Source organism: Coregonus clupeaformis, chromosome 19 (assembly GCF_020615455.1).
Source record: "Coregonus clupeaformis isolate EN_2021a chromosome 19, ASM2061545v1, whole genome shotgun sequence".
In the NCBI taxonomy this organism is placed as follows: domain Eukaryota; kingdom Metazoa; phylum Chordata; class Actinopteri; order Salmoniformes; family Salmonidae; genus Coregonus; species Coregonus clupeaformis.
The window spans coordinates 32466078-32486754 of NC_059210.1; the positions used below are offsets into that span (position 1 = coordinate 32466078).

The 20677-nt window shown below is 42.3% G+C and overlaps 1 pseudogene; it reads right to left on the bottom strand.

Moving 5' to 3' along the window:
- LOC123481402 overlaps nt 1–19869 on the bottom strand; it is a 38392-nt pseudogene extending 18523 nt beyond the window's left edge.
- Between the last annotated feature and the right edge of the window lie 808 nt (nt 19870–20677).

The window sequence follows — 20677 nt, forward strand, 5'->3', positions numbered from 1 at the left end:
ATGAGATGTTCGACGAGCAGGTGTCCACTTACTTTTGGTCATGTAGTGTATAGTAAATACTACAGTATTCTACAGACCACAAAAACACTTCAGTAAAGACTAGAGTAATGTCCACAAAAACACAGTCTGCAAAAACACTACAGTAATTACTATAAACCCCAGTATTAAATTTGCATATACCCTGCTCATTTCCCTCCCCCATATCCCAATTTGAGCCATAAGTGAGAAACCTACATGCCAAGTATATTGCATATATTGTGTTCCCTACTGGTTATTTTAAAAAAGAGCAGAAGCTGTGAACTGTCGGTTCACACCTCAGTCCTATCTACAGGTTATCGAAAATGTGCTCTTTTGAGTATTTTGCATAGTAGGTTTCCTCAAGAACAAAGCCCCCACTGCTATGTCAAAGATTAAGCAAAACCACTATAGTAAATACTACAGTAAAGTCTGCAAAAAGGTAACTATAGTATACTATAGTATTAGTAGTAGTGTTCTTTTTCAGCAACTCTGGCTAGTGACTAACATATGGCAGCAACTACTGCCACGTTTGTGTCATGTCAGAAACTTCCGACTTGCTTACTCGTTGTAGAAAGATGATACCCAGGTTTCCCACTTGGGAAGTATTATAGGTATTTTTCCATTACATATATTATAAAATCATTGAACAATAAGCAGAATCATTATGGGTTTAAAAGAGGATTAGTGACTACACCTGTCTATATTTTGAAACATATGATGTATGAAACATATTTTGTAATCCAGATGCATGACTGGACAACCACATTGTGACTGCAGTTGTGATGAGGTGGTGTTGAAGGAGTCAGGCGCAGAGGGTAAATCACAGAATAACAGGCTTTAATCCGCAAAATACAGGTTTACGCAGAACTGCGTCAAACACACTCCAGGGCACAAAACAGGTGCACTGGAAAATACAAGGCACACAGGAAAATACTCCCGTCTAACAAAATACACAAGCTCCACCGAGCTTCACTAACCTTCACAATAAACAATCACCCACAAGGACAAGGGGGCAGAGGGAACACTTATACACAGACTAATTAGGGGATTAGAACCAGGTGTGTGTGATAACGAGACAAGACAATTGTGATGATTGGGGCGGCAGTGGTTAGTACTCAGGTGACGACGAACGCCGAAGCCTGCCCGAACAAGGAGAGGAGGCAGCCTCGGCCGAAGTGACAGCAGTAATCAATGTACTATATAATTATCATCAGGTGTGTATGTGTATTATTTTTAAAGGAACTGTCGTTATCACGTCACCAATAGTCAGGCAAGAGGGGAAACCAAGCAGACATGGGTATAGACAGGAAAGAGGCTAGACAAAGAAACCATAGTGGCTCAAGGTCAAGGGAGGGTGGCTATTTGCATAAAGAAGGGGTTCCGATATGATATGAAAAGATGAAGCTGTATAAAAAGAGAGCTCCAAGTCTGGGACTGGCAGTTGCTCCGCGGACCAGCTCGGCTTGTTATTTTGTAATAAAGTATATTCTGAGCTCACAAGCTCCAGTGTCTGAGAGATATCTTTGAGAAGTATTTCCACAACATATCTTGGCGTCAACGAACAGGATTGGCAAAAAGGGACCAAGAATGGTGAAAAGCTGCAGCTGTGGACGGCTTGGACGAACTACACAAACAAGTGGCCACTAAAAAAGGTAAGCAAAGTTCTTGCTTATTAGAATAGAGCTTGTGTGGTTCGCCCCAGGGCCTGGCCTCAGCGGTAGGACACCAAGTACGTCTCTCCAAATTTAAGAACTTGAAAAATATGAATTGGGAGCTTTTGGGTTCAAATAATGCATGCAAAACAATGAAGGAATAAAAGCCTTGAGGGTTGCAACAGTAAAAATCCCAAGGTAGGGTCACGTGAAAGAAAGTCCAGCGGATACTGCTCTGGTGTGTTGAGGAAGTGTATCATCAGAGGGCTGCATAAGCAGGCAAAAAGTCCTGAGGATACCGCTTTATTGTGTCGAGGAAGTGTATCAATAAAGGGCTGCATAGACAGGCAAAACCCCTGTATAATACCATTTTTTTGTGTCGAGGAAGTGTATCAGGAAAGGGCTGAATTTGCAGGTCGCTTAAGAAAGCGTGTGGAAGTGTGAGAGTGAAAGTGAGTGTGGGAAGGGGACGCGCACCTCTCCTGGACCGTCACTTGAGTGTGACCCAGTACGGAGGACGCGCCTAGTCTCGCACTGGGAAAAAGGAGTGTGAATGATGCACGAATGACCATTGAAATACTGAGAGTAGAAAGCTATAAGCTACCGAATGGTCTAGAAATAAGGGTAAAAAAGTGAAATGGAGGTTTTTGAGATTAGCTACAAAAAGGTGGTGGCAATCAAGAGAGATAAGTGTGTTATGAGAAAGTCCATATACACCAAGAAAACAATTGGTAACACACTACGCTGTGAAGGACTGAAATCCTGCCGCGCCCGCAAGGACCCCTGCTCAAGAAAGCACATATACAGGCCCGTCTGAAGTTTGCCAATGAACATCTGAATGATTCAGAGGAGAACTGGGTGAAAGTGTTGTGGTCAGATGAGACCAAAATCGAGCTCTTTGGCATCAACTCAACTCGCTGTGTTTGGAGGAGGAGGAATGCTGCCTATGACCCCAAGAACACCATCCCCACCATCAAACATGGAGGTGGAAACATTATGCTTTGGGGGTGTTTTTCTGCTAAGGGGACAGGACAACTTCACCGCATCAAAGGGTACGACGGACAGGGCCATGTACCGTCAAATCTTGGATGAGAACCTCCTTCCCTCAGCCAGGGCATTGAAAATGGGTCGTGGATGGGTATTCCAGCATGACAATGACCCAAAACACACGGCCAAGGCAACAAAGGAGTGGCTCAAGAAGAAGCACATTAAGGTCCTGGAGTGGCCTAGCCAGTATCCAGACCTTAATCCCATAGAAAATCTGTGGAGGGAGCTGAAGGTTCGAGTTGCCAAACGTCAGCCTCGAAACCTTAATGACTTGGAGAAGATCTGCAAAGAGGAGTGGGACAAAATCCCTCCTGAGATGTGTGCAAGCCTGGTGGCCAACTACAAGAAACGTCTGACCTCTGTGATTGCCAACAAGGGTTTTGCTAACAAGTACTAAGTCATGTTTTGCAGAGGGGTCAAATACTTATTTCCCTCATTAAAATGCAAATCAAATGATAACATTTTTGACATGCGTTTTTCTGGATTTTTGTTGTTGTTATTCTGTCTCTCACTGTTCAAATAAACCTACCATTAAAATTATAGACTTATCATGTCTTTGTCAGTGGGCAAACGTACAAAATCAGCAGGGGATCAAATACTTTTTTCCCCTCACTGTAGCTTAACGGAGGGAAAGAAGTTAAACTGAGATACGGAATCTAGAGGAAGTAGAAGAGTGGCCATACGTAGATTGGGGAAGCATAATTGGAAGAAATTGGACTGTGGGACGGATAGGGCAGACGCTTGAGGAATTAGCACAGGCAACAACCTTACACTTTGTAGTAGTACCCATAGACACCCAGATAGAATTATATCTGGACATAGGAGAGCAGGAAGGGTTTGAAAGAGGAAAATGAGTTACTGGACAACAAATAAAAGACCCAGAGATATAAATTTCAGTGGTACTAAGACGAGTAGAGTCGACAATAAACAAAAGACCAGTGATATTGAAACCACAGGCAGTTACTAGATTGACACTAAGGAAAATACTGGTAACTATTAAACCAAATACGGAAAAAGAATCACACTTGAGGTTGGCAGTGGGGAGTCCAAGAATACAGGCAGCAGAAATGAGTAAAACAGCGGTAGAAATCCTGGGGATAGATACCCTGTATGCAGATAAAAACGTCAAAAAAATGGGAGCAACGCACTAAGAAAATGAATACAGTATGGCCAACAGGAGGAACGTTTGATGTCTCAGTATCTGAAGAAATGGACACAGTGATAAAGAACTATAAAGCAGGTGATAAAGGGAAAAAGAGACAGAAAAAAAGAGAAAGAGAAAGGGAAATGATAAAAATGTTCCAGGCAGAAGGAGAAGGGCTACTAAAAAGTATGCGAAAGGCTAGGAGCATGTTGAGAAAGGATGATGAAAAGGCAAACAGAAAGAAAGAGAACTGGTCCATAAGACCCCCACCATACACCAGCGGACAGTACCCACTAGTGTCTGGAGTGGTAGAAATCCAGGCTCTGTCGCAGCCGGCCGCGACCGGGAGACTCATGGGCGGCGCACAATTGGCCCAGCGTCGTCCAGGATAGGGGAGGGAATGGCCGGCAGGGATGTAGCTCAGTTGATAGAGCATGGTGTTTGCAACGCCAGGGTTGTGGGTTCGATTCCCACGGGGGGCCAGTATAAAAAAAAATATATGTATTCACTAACTGTAAGTCGCTCTGGATAAGAGCGTCTGCTAAATGACGTAAATGTAATTTTTTTTTAAATGTAAATGTAAAATGTAATTGTAGAAATAAAAGGAGAAATAGAACTGGAAGAGGAGAGAGGGACTCCATCTGCGCCTTCTCCAGCAAAAGAAAGGGGTGTAGAAAGGTTAAGAAAGACTGAGCAGAATACAAAAATTAACTCAGAAAGGTTTGATTGTTACGAAGGGGTAAGAGAAGCCCTGGAGAGAATGCAGGTAAATGAGGAAGATGATGAGGAATCCCTGGATGGAGATATGATAACTGAAATTAATGTGCTCCTTCCTTGGAACAATGTCATACTGATTCCATGAAAGTCTTGACAAAACTAGTGGAAGGGGGACACAAGGTATCGAAAACAAAGCTCCAATACTGCCAGCCTCAAGTTGAATATCTGGGACGGACAATAGCTCATGGTACAAAAGCAATAGCACCAGGACAATTAGAAGGCATCAGCAAAGCACCGCTACCCCACACAGTTGCCCAAGTGATGACGTTTTTAGGGATGACAGGATTCAGCACTGAATGGAAACAAGAATATGCTGTCAAAACAGCCCCTCTACGAGAACTTATGAAAAATGCTGGGCAACTAAACCTTAGGGCTAACCTTGATTGGACGAATGATGCCTTAACTGCATTTGAAACATTAAAACAAGAAATGCAGTCTGCCCCGGCTCTAGCAGCCCCGGACTACACAAAGCCGTTTCTGTTATACGCAGCAAATCGGTGTGACGGTTATGCAGCATCAGTTCTTATGCAGGAGTCCTGCAATGGGCGACGGAAGCAGCCTATTGCATACTATAGCACCAGACTGGATTCTGTGGCACAGGGATATCCACCCTGCTATCAGGGTCTAGCTGCTCTGCAGTATGCATATGACAAAGCATCCACCATTACTATTGGCTACCCTATAGTAATGTACACACATCATAAAATAGTGGAGCTAATAGAACAGGGAAAATTTGTGCTTACCAATGCAATAACTTTGGAATACATTACCCTATTAACATACCCAGATTTCTCCATGAAACGCTGTAGTTCAGTGAACCCGGCAGAAAGAATTCCGTTAGAATTCAAGGGTTTAGCACACAATTGTATGACAGAATCATTGACATTCAACCGGCTTAGACCAGACTTAGAGTCAACACCACTGCCCGATCTGGGAAATGGCTATGTGGAGGACTATTTTGTAGACAGGTCTTGTTACAAAGACCACACAGGAAATAAGGCTGGATTTGCAGTAGTGAAGAAACAAGGAATGGAATTTAGAGAAGTAATGACAGAACATTGCCCACAGCCATGTTCAGCCCAACTGGCTGAACTTAAAGCACTTACTGCGGCCTGTATGCTGGGGAAAGGGAAGACAGTTAACATCTACACTGATTCAGCCTATGCACATGGTGTGTGTCACCTGTTTGGGGCAGTCTGGAAACAACGGGGGTTCAGGAAAAGTGATTGCACACCTATACAACATCACAAGCAAATTGTGAAACTTATGACAGCACTAATGTAACCGACACGGCTGGCTATAGTTAAGTGTCAGGCTCACAAGAAAGGCAATGAATTTGTTATCAGGGGCAATAATGCAGCAGATGAAGCTGCTAAACAGGCCTCCAAATGCATCATCCCGGTGCTAGCACCAATGGTCATTATAAAATCTGCACCTCAGTTAGATGACATCATTAGAATGCATGAAAGGGCAGGACCCTACGAACAGACAAAGTGGCACCAAAGAGGAGCTACGAAAGATGTGACATGGTTATGGAGATCCCATGAGGGTACTATTGTAGCACCCACCATATTACTTAACCTGTTAATAACAGATGTGCATGATTTTGACCATTGCACAAGGGGGGAAGTGATAAGGAAGATCAAACAGCAAGGATATTGGTCACCATATCTACAGGCAATGGTAGATGATACATTGGCAAAATGTGAAGTTTGCGCACAAAACAATGTGCGCAAGGGCATAACCACACCTATAGGTCACATACCGGTCCCAGAGGGACCATTTCGACACTTGGTCATAGACTACGTGGATATGATTAAGAAAGTGAATGGAAAAAGATACATGCTTGTAATTATAGATAGGTTCAGTAGATGGGTAGAAGCAGTACCATCAGTAGACCTATGATCAGGAACAGTAATCAAATTCCTAACCAGAGAAGTGATACCCAAGTTTGGAATACCGACAGAAATCAGTTCAGACAACGGGTCAGCATTTATTCCGAAAACAGTAAAACAAGTATTACAACAGCTAAGGATAAAGCAAAGACTGGTATGTGTGTATCACCCACAGTCGCAAGGGATGGTTGAAATAATAAATGGAACCCTCAAGGCTAAATAAAATCTGTGCTAGTGCAAAGCTTAACTGGATGGATGCATTACTGCTTGCGTTAATGAGCTATCGCATGTAAACTAACAGAAACACGCACCTAACCCCGCATGAAATGCTTACGGGTCGACCCATGCCAGTGCCAGTTCTGAGAGGACCCTATAAAGGTCCCTCACTTGAACAATTAGAAATGGAACTCAAAGCATATGTGAAACAACTAACTGCTATACATAAAACTATTTATCTCCAGGAAAAAAGACGAGGACCAGAGCCAGGACCAGAGGTGTCCGGTCCGGTGGTGCCAGGGGACCAAGTGTACATTAGGGTCTTCCGAAGGAAGTGGAACCAGCTCAGGCGAGAAGGTCCATACAAGGTGGTTCGAGCTACGCCTACGGCCATACAGGTGGAAGGAAGCACTACGTGGTATCTGAATCACTGCACTCTAGTTGCGAAAGGAGTCGGCGCACCATCAGACAGAGGATGCATGTAAATTAGATGAGTCAGATTACCAATTTAAGACCTATGGTGTAGCAATGAGCAATGAGTGTTTTAATAGAACTCAAGGGAAACACGATTTAGGGAAATTCCAGGGTAAGTGTGGTACTACCTGGCACTTAACCACTGATACCTCTTGGAATGCAGATACGCCAGAAAGGGCTACGTACCAGGCAGCAGGGACAAGCAAAGGACAAATAGTGACACCAGAACAATGTCAGAATCAGACCTTGGCATTGCCCCTGATTGCTCCATATGAAGATCAGTCAGTGGCAGTGGCAGATTTCTTCTGGGTCTGCCAAGAGCGACGACTCAGGGCAACGTTACCAGGGGACTGGAAAGGGCTCTGTGCTAGGGTACAGTTGATACAACAAGCTGTAATAGTGGAGTGGGATTCCTTGAGTTGAAACTCAAAATACCCATCTAAAAAGGACAAAAAGAGATTATGTGTCTGACCCTAATATATATTTAGATGCAGTTGGCCAACCTAGAGGAATTCCAAAATAATATAAGGCAAGAGACGAAGTTGGGTCAGGATTTGAATCAATATTCATCTTAGAATGGATTAATTAAATGTATTACAATCAACAGAGGTTCATAAATTATACAGACTTTAGGAGAACAGGTGCATGCAACTAGCAAAATGACCTGTCTTTTTTGTTTGGGAAACAGTGCTGTACCTTTATCCCCAAAAACACCTCCCCAGAAGGGTCATTCACTGAGGCCATGACAAAACTCAAAGGACTACGACAAGAAGTCAGAGACAATGCTGGGCATGATCCTCATGCCTGGGATTGGCTGGACTTGACTCTGGGAAAATGGGGAGCCATGTTTGCAAAGACTGCAAATATGATAGGTGTAGCCTTGGTAGTAATGGGAGTAGTATTTTGTTGCATACTACCTCTGTTGACATCATTCTTGATTCAAACCACGATTAAATGACTGTACAGACAATTGTTAACAAATCACCCAAGGAAGTATATCCAGCTTCAGGAGCTCCAGGACAGTATGTTGATAAGAGAGGAAAACCGTGCAACATCAAAGGGGGCCCACTGGACTGTCCGTTTGGCGACCCTGAATGCGAATGGGGTGTTATCCCCGGGGGAGGATGGGCTTGCCATGACTACGAAACTAAAAAGCACAGATTGGGAGCAAACCTTAAGAATTATTTTCCGGACTTATATCCTGTTCCGGACTGGGCTCCACAACCTCAACATAATAGTTCATCCGGAGAAGAAGATGATGAAATAGTTTAAAGAGTGACAAACTTTTATGCAAAGTATGTAATGAAACTACAGGTGCAAGGCTAAAAAACAAGTTATATGTACACGCTTACATCCATTCTTACACTAATGGTTAAACCATTATTATGTCTATTATCTGTTTTAATTAGAATATATTATTTATTAGGTCATGAAGATTGGGAATAGCTAATAATTATAAAAATAGTGTTAGAGCTAGCTAGTTAACTAGATAACAAAGCAACAAGCTAGCTAGCTGTACCAGAGATATTAGAGAAAACACAAATTTCTTTCCACAGGGCCGTGTGGTGAGACAGGGATGCAGCTTAAGCCCCACCCAATTCAACATATATATCAACGAATTGGTGAGGGCACTGGAACAGTCTGCAGCACCCAGCCTCACCCTACTAGAATCTGAAGTCAAATGTCTACTGTTTGCTGATGATCTGGTACTTCTGTCCCCAACCAAGGAGGGCCTGTAGCAGCACCTAGATCTTCTGCACAGATTCTGTCAGACCTGGGCCCTGACAGTAAATCTCAGTAAGACAAAAATAATGGTGTAACAAGTTTGCCAGGACCACAAATACAAATTCCATCTAGACACCGTTGCCCTAGAGCACACAAAAAACTATACCTACGTCGGCCTAAACATCAACGCCACAGGTAACTTCCACAAAGCTGTGAACGATCTGAGAGACAAGGCAAGAAGGGCTATCTATGCCATCAAAAGGAACATAAAATTCGACATACCAATTAGGATCTAGCTAAAAATACTTTAATCAGTTATAGAACCCATTAACCTTTATGGTTGTGAGGTCTGGGGTCCGCTCACCAACCAAGAATTCACAAAACGGGACAAACACCAAATTGAGACTCTGCATGCAGAATTCTGCAAAGATATCCTCTGTGTCCAACGTAAAACACCAAACAATGCATGCAGAGCAGAATTAGGCCGATACCCGCTAATGATCAAAACCCAGAAAATATCTGTTCAATTCTACAACCACCTAAAAGGAAGCGATTCCCAAACCTTCCATAACAAAGCCATCACCTACAGAGAGATGAACCTGGAAAAGAGTCCCCTAAGCAAGCTGGTCCTGGGGTTCTGTTCACAAACACAAACAGACCCCACAGAGCCCCAGGACAGCAACACAAATTAGACCCAACCAAATCATGAGAAAACAAAAAGATAATTACTTGACACATTGGAAAGAATTAACAAAAAAACAGAGCAAACTAGAATGCTATTTGGCCCTAAACAGAGAGTACACAGTGGCAGAATACCTGACCACTGTGACTGACCCAAAATTAAGGAAAGCTTTGACTATGTACAGACTCAGTGAGCATTGCCTTGCTATTGAGAAAGCTCTCAAGAGAAGACAGGCTATGTGTACACTGCCCACAAAATGAGGTGGAAACTGAGCTGCACTTCCTCACTTCCTGCCAAATGTATGACCATATTAGAGACAAATACTTCCCTCAGATTACACAGACCCACAAAGATTTCGAAAACAAATCCAATTTTGATAAACTCCCATATCTATTGGGTGAAATACCAGTGTGCGATCACATCAGCAAGATTTGTGACCTGTTGCCACAAGAAAGGGGCAACCAGTGAAGAAGAAACACCATTGTAAAAACAACCCATATTTATGTTTATTTATTTTCCCTTTTGTACTTTAACTATTTGCACATCGTTATAACACTGTATGTATACAGTCGCGGTCAAAAGTTTTGAGAATGACACAAGTATTGGTCTTCACAAAGTTTGCTGCTTCAGTGTTTTTAGATATTTTTGTCAGATGTTACTATGGTATAATGAAGTATTCCATAAGTGTTAAAGGCTTTTATTGACAATTACATTAAGTTTATGCAAAGAGTCAATATTTGCAGTGTTGACCCTTCTTTTTCAAGACCTCTGCGATCCGCCCTGGCATGCTGTCAATTTACTTCTGGGCCACATCCTGACTGATGGCAGCCCATTCTTGCGTAATCAATGCTTGGAGTTTGTCAGAATATGTGGGTTTTTGTTTGTCCACCCGCCTCTTGAGGATCAACCACAAGTTCTCAATGGGATTAAGGTCTGGGGAGTTTCCTGGCCATGGACCCAACATTTCGATGTTTTGTTCCCGAGCCACTTAGTTATCACTTTTGCCTTATGGCAAGGTGCTCCATCATGCTGGAAAAGGCATTGTTCGTCACCAAACTGTTCTTGGATGGTTGGGAGAAGTTGCTCTCGGAGGATGTGTTGGTACCATTCTTTATTCATGGCTGTGTTCTTAGGCAAAATTGTGAGTGAGCCCACTCCCTTGGCTGAGAAGCAACCCCACACATGAATGGTCTCAGGAAACTTTACTGTTGGCATGACACAGGACTGATGGTAGCGCTCACCTTGTCTTCTCCGGACAAGCTTTTTTCCGGATGCCCCAAACAATCGGAAAGGGGATTCATCAGAGAAAATGACTTTACATTTTAGTCACAGGTGGACTTTATTTTTTACATTTGACATTTTTGTCATTTTAGCAGACACTCTTCTCCAGAGTGACTTACAGTTAGTGAGTGCATACATTATTTTATTTTTTTCATACTGCCCCCCCGTGGGAATCGAACCCACAATCCTGCCGTTGCAAACGCCATGCTCTACCAACTGAGCTACATCCCTGCCGGCCATTCCCTCCCCTACCCTGGACGACACTGGGCCAATTGTGTGCCGCCCCATGGGTCTCCCGGTCGCGGCCGGCTACGACAGAGCCTGGATTCGAACCAGGATCTCTAGTGGCACAGCTAGTGTCTTAGACCACTGCACCACTCGGGAGATACCCCAGTCCTCAGCAGTCCAATCCCTGTACCTTTTGCAGAATATCAGTCTGTCCCTGATGTTTTTCCTGGAGAGAAGTGGCTTCCTCGCTGCCCTTCTTGACACCAGGCCATCCTCCAAAAGTCTTCGCCTCACTGTGCGTGCAGATGCACTCACACCTGCCTGCTGCCATTCCTGAGCAAGCTCTACACTGGTGGTGCCCCGATCTCACAGCTGAATCAACTTTAGGAGACGGTCCTGGCGCTTGCTGGACTTTCTTGGGCGCCCTGAAGCCTTCTTCACAACAATTGAACCTCTCTCCTTGAAATTCTTGATGATCCGATAAATGGTTGATTTAGGTGCAATCTTACTATCTTACCTGTGAATCCCTTTTTGTGCAAAGCAATGATGACGGCACGTGTTTCCTTGCAGGTAACCATGGTTAACAGAGGAATAATAATGATTTAAAGCACCACCCTCCTTTTAAAGCTTCCAGTCTGTTATTCTAACTCAATCAGCATGACAGAGTGATCTCCAGCCTTGTCCTCGTCAACACTCTCACCTGTGTTAACGAGAGAATCACTGACATGATGTCAGCTGGTCCTTTTGTGGCAAGGCTGAAATGCAGTGGAAATGTTTTTGGGGGATTAAGTTCATTTTCATGGCAAAGAGGGACTTTGCAATTAATTGCAATTCATCTGATCGCTCTTCATAACATATGCAAATTGTATATGCAAATTGCCATCATAAAAACTGAGGCAGCTGACTTTGTGAAAATTCATATTTGTGTCATTCTCAAAACTTTTGACCACGACTGTACATAATATAACATTTGAAATGTCTCTAGTCCTTTGGAACGTTTGTGAGTAATGTTTACTGTTCATTTTTATTATTTATTTCACTTCTGTTTATTATCCATTTCACTTGCTTTGGCAATGTAAACATATGTTTCCCATTCCAATAAAGCCCCTTAAATTGAAATTGAATTGAGATGGGAGTGGTAGAGCCAAGCATAGGTAGGCCTGTCGGCCACCAGGCACAGTCAGAACCGTACATCGGTAATCAACATACAGTGGGGAAAAATAGTATTTAGTCAGCCACCAATTGTGCAAGTTCTCCCACTTAAAAAGATGAGAGAGGCCTGTAATTTATCATAGGTACACGTCAACTATGACAGACAAATTGAGAATTATTTTTCCAGAAAATCACATTGTAGGATTTTTAATGAATTTATTTGCAAATTATGGTGGAAAATAAGTATTTGGTCAATAACAAAAGTTTCTCAGTACTTTGTTATATACCCTTTGTTGGCAATGACACAGGTCAAACGTTTTCTGTAAGTCTTCACAAGGTTTTCACACACTGTTGCTGGTATTTTGGCCCATTCCTCCATGCAGATCTCCTCTAGAGCAGTGATGTTTGGGGGCTGTCGCTGGGCAACACGGACTTTCAACTCCCTCCAAAGATTTTCTATGGGGTTGAGATCTGGAGACTGGCTAGGCCACTCCAGGACCTTGAAATGCTTCTTACGAAGCCACTCCTTCGTTGCCCGGGCGGTGTGTTTGGGATCATTGTCATGCTGAAAGACCCAGCCACATTTCATCTTCAATGCCCTTGCTGATGGAAGGAGGTTTTCACTCAAAATCTCACGATACATGGCCTCATTCATTCTTTCCTTTACACGGATCAGTCGTCCCTGGTCCCTTTGCAAAAAAAACAGCCCCAAAGCATGATGTTTCCACCCCCATGCTTCACAGTAGGTATGGTGTTCTTTGGATGCAACTCAGCATTCTTTGTCCTCCAAACACGACGAGTTGAGTTTTTACCAAAAAGTTCTATTTTGGTTTCATCTGACCATATGACATTCTCCCAAACCTCTTCTGGATCATCCAAATGCACTCTAGCAAACTTCAGACGGGCCTGGACATGTACTGGCTTAAGCAGGGGACACGTCTGGCACTGCAGGATTTGAGTCCCTGGCGGCGTAGTGTGTTACTGATGGTAGGCTTTGTTACTTTGGTCCCAGCTCTCTGCAGGTCATTCACTTGGTCCCTCCGTGTGGTTCTGGGATTTTTGCTCACCGTTCTTGTGATCATTTTGACCCCACGGGGTGAGATCTTGCGTGGAGCCCCAGATCGAGGGAGATTATCAGTGGTCTTGTATGTCTTCCATTTCCTAATAATTGCTCCCACAGTTGATTTCTTCAAACCAAGCTGCTTACCTATTGCAGATTCAGTCTTCCCAGCCTGGTGCAGGTCTACAATTTTGTTTCTGCTGTCCTTTGACAGCTCTTTGGTCTTGGCCATAGTGGAGTTTGGAGTGTGACTGTTTGAGGTTGTGGACAGGTGTCTTTATACTGATAACAAGTTCAAACAGGTGCCATTAATACAGGTAACGAAGTGGAGGACAGAGGAGCCTCTTAAAGAAGAAGTTACAGGTCTGTGAGAGCCAGAAATCTTGCTTGTTTGTAGGTGACCAAATACTTATTTTCCACCATAATTTGCAAATAAATTCATTAAAAATCCTACAATGTGATTTTCTTTTCTCAATTTGTCTGTCATAGTTGACGTGTACCTATGATGAAAATTACAGGCCTCTCTCATCTTTTTAAGTGGGAGAACTTGCACAATTGGTGGCTGACTAAATACTTTTTTCCCCCACTGTATGTAGTCTATAGGCTATCGCAATGCTGTATTTCGCAATTTCTTGGCTTGCAATGTCTCGTGCAAGTTCACTAAAGTAGGGGCTATCAATTAGTAGGCTGAGCTATTCTACACAACAGACCAACAGAGAAAGTGAACTTGACATTTCCAAAAAGTTTATCGGTGATGCTGCTTTGCGATCTATTGCCTAGGACAGGAGTATCCAACCCTGTTCGTGGAGTGCTACCATCCTGTAGATTTTCACTCCAAACCTAATCTAGCGCATCTGATTCAATAATTAGCTGGTTGAATCAGGTTAGTTACAACTGGGGTTGTAGTGAAAACCTACAGGAAGGTTGATAGCTCTCCGGGAACATGGTTGGATAGCCCTGACCTAGGACGTCACCAGCCAGCCAGGGTTTCATTAAATAAGCTATAGGCAATACCTTTTATTGAACATTTAGGCCTAATTAAACCGATGCATTTGGCAATGTTCAACTTTAATTCACTGGCACTATGAATAATAGCTTAGCCATACTCATTGTTAGGCTAATCCAGTGCTTCTCAATTATTTTCTGTTACGCCCCCCCTAGGAAGAAGTAAACATTTCGTGCCCCCCAACTCTCCGCCGCGACTGTAAATAGTATCATTTGTCTATAAAATTGTTATAAGTACACCTCTGCATAACATGTATCCTTATTAACATGAAAGAAAACAAAAGAAAAAAGAAAGAAATATAGATCAACTTACAAATAATAACTTTATTAACATCGTTTTTTAGTCTGTAACAGAAAATACTTAAAGTGCATCAATTTGCCTGAAATTTAAAAAAAAAATGCAATCCTTATTCAAACTGTAAACATTTTTTGACCATTTGATACTGAAAAATAAAATATAATCAATAAATAATAATACATTCAAATTGATCAGCAACATTAACTCAGGAGCACAATATATGAAACACTTTGACCTATAAAACAAAAATGAATAAAACAATGTGCTGATTTAAAAAAAAAAAAAAAAAATGAGGAAGTCAGGATTAATGGCTACATTGAGCACGTTTTGCAGTGCACAGCTTTTCGAAGCGGGGTTTGAAGCATGATACTGCAACTCTCAGCTCCTGCTCAATGTTTAGCTGGGACCTGTACTTGGTCTTCAGTGCAGCAACAGCAGAGAAGCCAGTCTCACAAAGATAAGATGTTGCAAAAGGAAGAAGAATGCCCATGGCCCTCTGCCCTAAGAGTGGATACTGCCTCTCTACACTCAGCCAGAATTCACTCAGTGTCTGTGATGTGAACCTCAGTCTCAATGTGGAGTCAGACGTCATATCAATGAACTGGTCCTCCTCTGCAGAGCTGAAACCAGTTGGAGCTGGTGCATTGAAATGATCTCTCACCCAGTCATATTGGGAACTGTTTTCAGGGAAGTACTTTTTAAAGAATCCCATCAGTGATGAAATATGCTCCTTAATATATGGAATCACTGAAGTGGCTTCATAGTCAGTAGTGTCAACAAATTCATGCAGGTTCTCGAATGAATCAGTATTTCCTTCATCAAGTCGCCTGCCCCACATTGCAAGCTTTCGAGTGAAAGAGCTGATCTTGTCTGTGACCTGAGGGAGGTGTTTATCTTTCCCTTGAAGCTGTAGATTTAGTTCATTTAGCTTTCCAAATATGTCACTCAGGTAGGCCAGTTTTGCCAGGAAGTTCTCATCACTAAATTTCTGCGAGGTCATACTTGTGCTCCTGCTCCAAAAACATTCTTATCTGCTCTCAGAGCTCAAAAACTCGGGACAAGACTTTTCCTCGTGACAGCCACCTTGCTTCACTGTGAAACAGCACAGCTTGATGTTCAGCTCCCATCTCCTCACAGATAGCAGAGAATACGTTTTAGTGGTCTGGTGATTGGGGTGTATCAGCGTGATTGGGGTGTAATGTCTTTAAGTGACGCCTTAATTTATTTGGCTTCATGCTGTCCGCTGCCAAAATTTTTAGACACAGTAAACATACCGGTCTTTCCTCGTCTCCCACCGTAGTCACAGTGAAGCCAAGCGCTACATACGCTTCGTCATATTTCCTCGTCTTAGCTTTCGGGAGACTTACGTTTGTCTCATTATCTCCGTCTCTCTCCGCCTTTCTTTTCATACCTGTTAAATATTTTTCCATGGTGTCTCTTAAGGGTTTGTTATCTGCACTTCATATCTCCTGCTCTGTGCTGTGTGCTCTTGTTCGGTGCAAAAAAACCCTACTCCCTGCAGCAAAAAAAAGCATGTTCCCCGGGGTCACACGCGCCCCCCTGGCATCGCTCCGAGCCCCCCCAGGGGGGCGCGCCCCACTATTTGAGAAGGCCTAATCAGTGGCGATTTTAGCATGTAAATCTTGGTGGGGCAAACTCCTCCCCATTTCTTTTTTCATGCATGCAAGCAAAACCTCTACACAGCACAACACTAAACAATACATTAATTGCACTATAATGGTGACAAACAGTGCCCACAAACTGTTAGGGCTTACATAAAGCTGTCCCAACAGCAGAGTCCCAACACCTTACCACTGCTACACCTGGCTATCAGTGGAGCCTTGTCTGGCAGTGAAACAGTTCATTCAGCCTCATTTACTGCCTTTAAAAAAAAACATCGCTGATATGGCTGACTTGCTTAAACAAATGTGGTTTCTACTGACAATTGAGATGTACAAACTATGGCATAAGGGGACGACGAGCGGATAAGAGGCAATCCGTAATTTCAATTAAGACATTAATGAGCGAGCTAGGATGTAGGAACTCGTAGGATAAATAAAGGGGCATTTAAGCAGACAATGAAAGCTCTTACAATATTCGATGATTACATTTCTCTAAAACAGGCTATAGGCTACATGTGCACCACCAAGTCAGAACAGTAGGAAAAATTATGAGGGGAAAAGTGACCAAATTATTAGGGTGATGCACATGGGCTACTAACAGCTTACTACAGAACATACACTTAGTATTACTTTATTAGCTACAGACAGTATACATCTCCCTGGCATATTACATCATTTATGCAGCAGCATACAATACATTTTTTGACTGACCTTGTTGTACTGTGCTCACTTGAACAGGAAGGTGGTGCGGCAGTACTTCATGGGCAAATTTTGTCATCAAACTTTGTCATCAAAGTCTGGCATTCTCTGGATTTATGGTGCTTTCAAGACAACTGGGAACTCTGAAAAAAAACAAGGTTGAATCATGATGACATCAGTGATCTTCAGGTCGGAGCTTTAGAAAGAGGACAGAGTTCCCGACTTGCAATTCCGAGTTGGATGACCGTTCAAAATGTATTTTCCCAGTAGGAGCTCGTTTATTTTCCCTGAGTTCATAGTTGTCTTGAACTCACTGAAGCCAGATTTCCCAGTTCGGGGTTTCCAGTTGTTCTGAGCGCGGCAGAAGTCATGCTGGATTGACAGCATAGCCAATGTTGAATGTTTATCCTTTTAAGCTTGGAAAAGAGACCCTTAAACCCAGACTTGGGACCACACACCCACTCCACTGAATAGCAGGCTAGTGATTGCTTTGCAATGCTTGCTGTTAAGCCACTGATTCCTTCCAAGCCACTCATTATTGAATTTGCAATTTCCAACTTGTGTAATGTTTATGTCCAATGGCCGATGAGCACCAATACGTTTTATCTATAATTTTTCTTAATTATCTATCTTCATATGATTTGGATGGATTATAAAGGCTTTGCCAGTAGATTGTTGACTTGATTCATGATGATCACTGCTAGCTTGCTAGCTAAGATTTTTAAAGTATGATGTTGACATGATCAGTCCAATCAAAGCTACTGTAGATATAATGTCATTTGACATTTTATCTGTGGCCAATGACTGTGAGCCTTCTTTGATGGGCACTTCTAATGTAACTCTATGGCAGCACCCAAGGGGCTTGAATTTTCTAGCTCTACCCTTACATTTTGTGCTGACAGTGGCCCCATGAGTGACAGAACACTGAGCCAATCACGGGGCAACTAGAGAACATTACCAACCTCTGTGCTCCATATTTTCCGCTGGCTGCCCCATCACCACAGAAAGTACTGAGCTAGGCTGAAACACCTACCTTACTCAAGAAAGCAAAAAAGAGACCATGTTTGTATGCAGTTTTATTAAATCAATGATTTGTTAGAATGTTTTATTACATTGTTTGCAAACTGATATGTGACAAGTATTAATGCCAAAATAACATTGCAAAAAATATATTTTTAGCTTAACAGGTGGGGCTCAAAATGACGGGTCGCCACTGAGCCTAATATATACTTTAGGTGAATTTACAGAGGCATTGCTAGATACAAATTACCAAGACACTGTAGGCCGTCATTGTAAATATGAATTTGATCTTAACTGACTTGCCTAGTTAAATAACGGGTAAATAAAAAAATAAAAAGGCTATAGCCTATGCGCACGGTTCTGACTGTCTCTGCCTGCCCCGATCCTCACTCACCCTCGCCTGCTCCCCTTTCTCTTCGCTATGAAAAACGCTGATGTGTGGTCTTCGGTCTGTTGTGTGTAGAATAGCTCAGCATACTCATTGATAGCCCCTACTGGTGGCCGATATGCTTACCTATGCCTAGCTTTGCCCTTCCCATCTCTCTCCCTCGCTAGCTCGGTCTTTCTTTGTTGTGAAAGACGCAAGACTGTTCTCGTTCTCGAAGTAGGATACGGAAAATAGTTTCCTCCGTTGCAAAAAAATACTGAATCTTAGGAGTCGAAACCCACAATTAGGAGTCGACACCGTGACAATTAATCGATTTTGGAGTCGACTCCCCACCACTAATTATACTTCACTCTGACTGCAATCTTTTTTCGTAAGGGGACAGGGTAGTGGGCTTGATTCCCGGGACCATCCATAAATGTATGCACGCATGATTAAGTCGTTTTGGATAAAAGCGTCTGCTAAATGGGATATTATTATTGTTATTATATTATCTACATAGCATACTGCTACGTTAGTTAGCTAGCTAAAACGCACTGAAGTTCCCAACACAACACGCTGTTCGCAGAGCGATGCTGTACAGCTAACGGTATCCAGTCAACTAATGAAGCATGTTGATAAAATACATTCCATTGGCTAGCTAGTCCGCCATTAGATAACTAGTTAGCTAGATATCTAGCCCATAGTAGCCGACAGTGTCAACATATCAATGTTTCTCTCGTCTCGTTAACCGCAGCTAGCCTAGCTAGCTAACACATACGCTAGCTAGCAAGTATTCTGCTAGCTTAGCTAACGTTATCATTTTACCTGGCAGAAATATATACTCACCTTTAATTTGCCAGTCGCTTGACGCCAGCCTGAATAATATAATCGTGTATTGTGTTGGCTAGTGAGATTGGTAGCTAGCAAGCTGGCTTGGTCTCAAACAAAAGCAATAACTTCACCGCTGCAGAACACTGACGTTCAGATAGCTAACCATCATTCAGCAGCAACACACACAGAGACGCCTCTTTGCCAGGCAACGACGTTAGCTGTCTGGCCATGCCTACTGGATGGGATGCAGATTGCAGAATCCACCACCATTACATAGTTACACTGATTTATTGGCTACATTTAAACTACTCATCAACACTAGTCTATCATGTAAACATATTGTACACATCAACTGGTAAACGAGATAAAAGCACAATTTCACAGTCTTGGTTTTTGTAGATGCATTGATAATTCGAACCATGGTGTTGATATGATGAGTGGAGAATTTCTCTTAGGGTTGTCCAATCTGAAATCAACCAGTCATAGCAATGCTGCTCCTTGTCGTTGTAAACCAGGTCTGTGGAAAGTATTTTAAATTCTTAGCTAATTTAATTAACCATATAACAATACCCACAAAGGATTAAACATGATAGATCACCATCAATCTTACATTGCAGCAAAACCCTTTTGTCAAATTTGCGGAATATGTTTTACTAGGACTGCCAAACAAAAAAATGCTTAGGGCTCACACGGAAGACCACAATGAAGGCGAATCCATCAAAACACAGGGAACTGACAACGCATGAGACACTGTGTGAATAAGGGTGCGTTTCCATTCACTTTGGTATGAACATATGGCTGGTACTTGCATAGATTTTGGCAAAAAACGATCACTAAGACTGATCATTGATGAAAACTGATTTAAATGACTATTTAAAAAAAAAAAGTAGTCAGGTTCGAGTTTATTTGGCACATTTGCATAAAAAAACATGACTAATTGAACCAGTTCACAATTTAAAAATAGTTAATGTCGAAGAATCAATGTGTTAACACTCATTTAAACACACATTAACAAGAACATTCAAAATACATAAAAATAATTATATTCAGGAGACAGTGTTGAATTGGCTGCTTCAGAAAAAGGTCAACAGCATTTATACATGTATAGTACAGATAAAAAAGGTGAAAGCGAACACTTTAGGAAAATGTTTACATTCTGCAAAATCGCTTGCAAATACTATTTGGTTATTCATTGACCTGGCACACATTGCACACTTTACAATTAAGTGTTATATTTTAAACCTTTGCCTCATTTGAACATTTTTCTTTTTTATTCTCTTTTGGTCCAGCAATTGTGTTTTTGGGCTGTACTGGGAATTTAGAATCTCAACTGTGCATTAAAACCAAACCTTGATTAAAAATAAATGTAAGACAGTGGTGTTTCAAAAACCAATCAACAAGTGACTGAAACCATGGCATTATTAGTTCTGTGGGGTGGAAATGCATCTTACAGTGCATTTGTAAAGTATTCAGACCCCTTGACT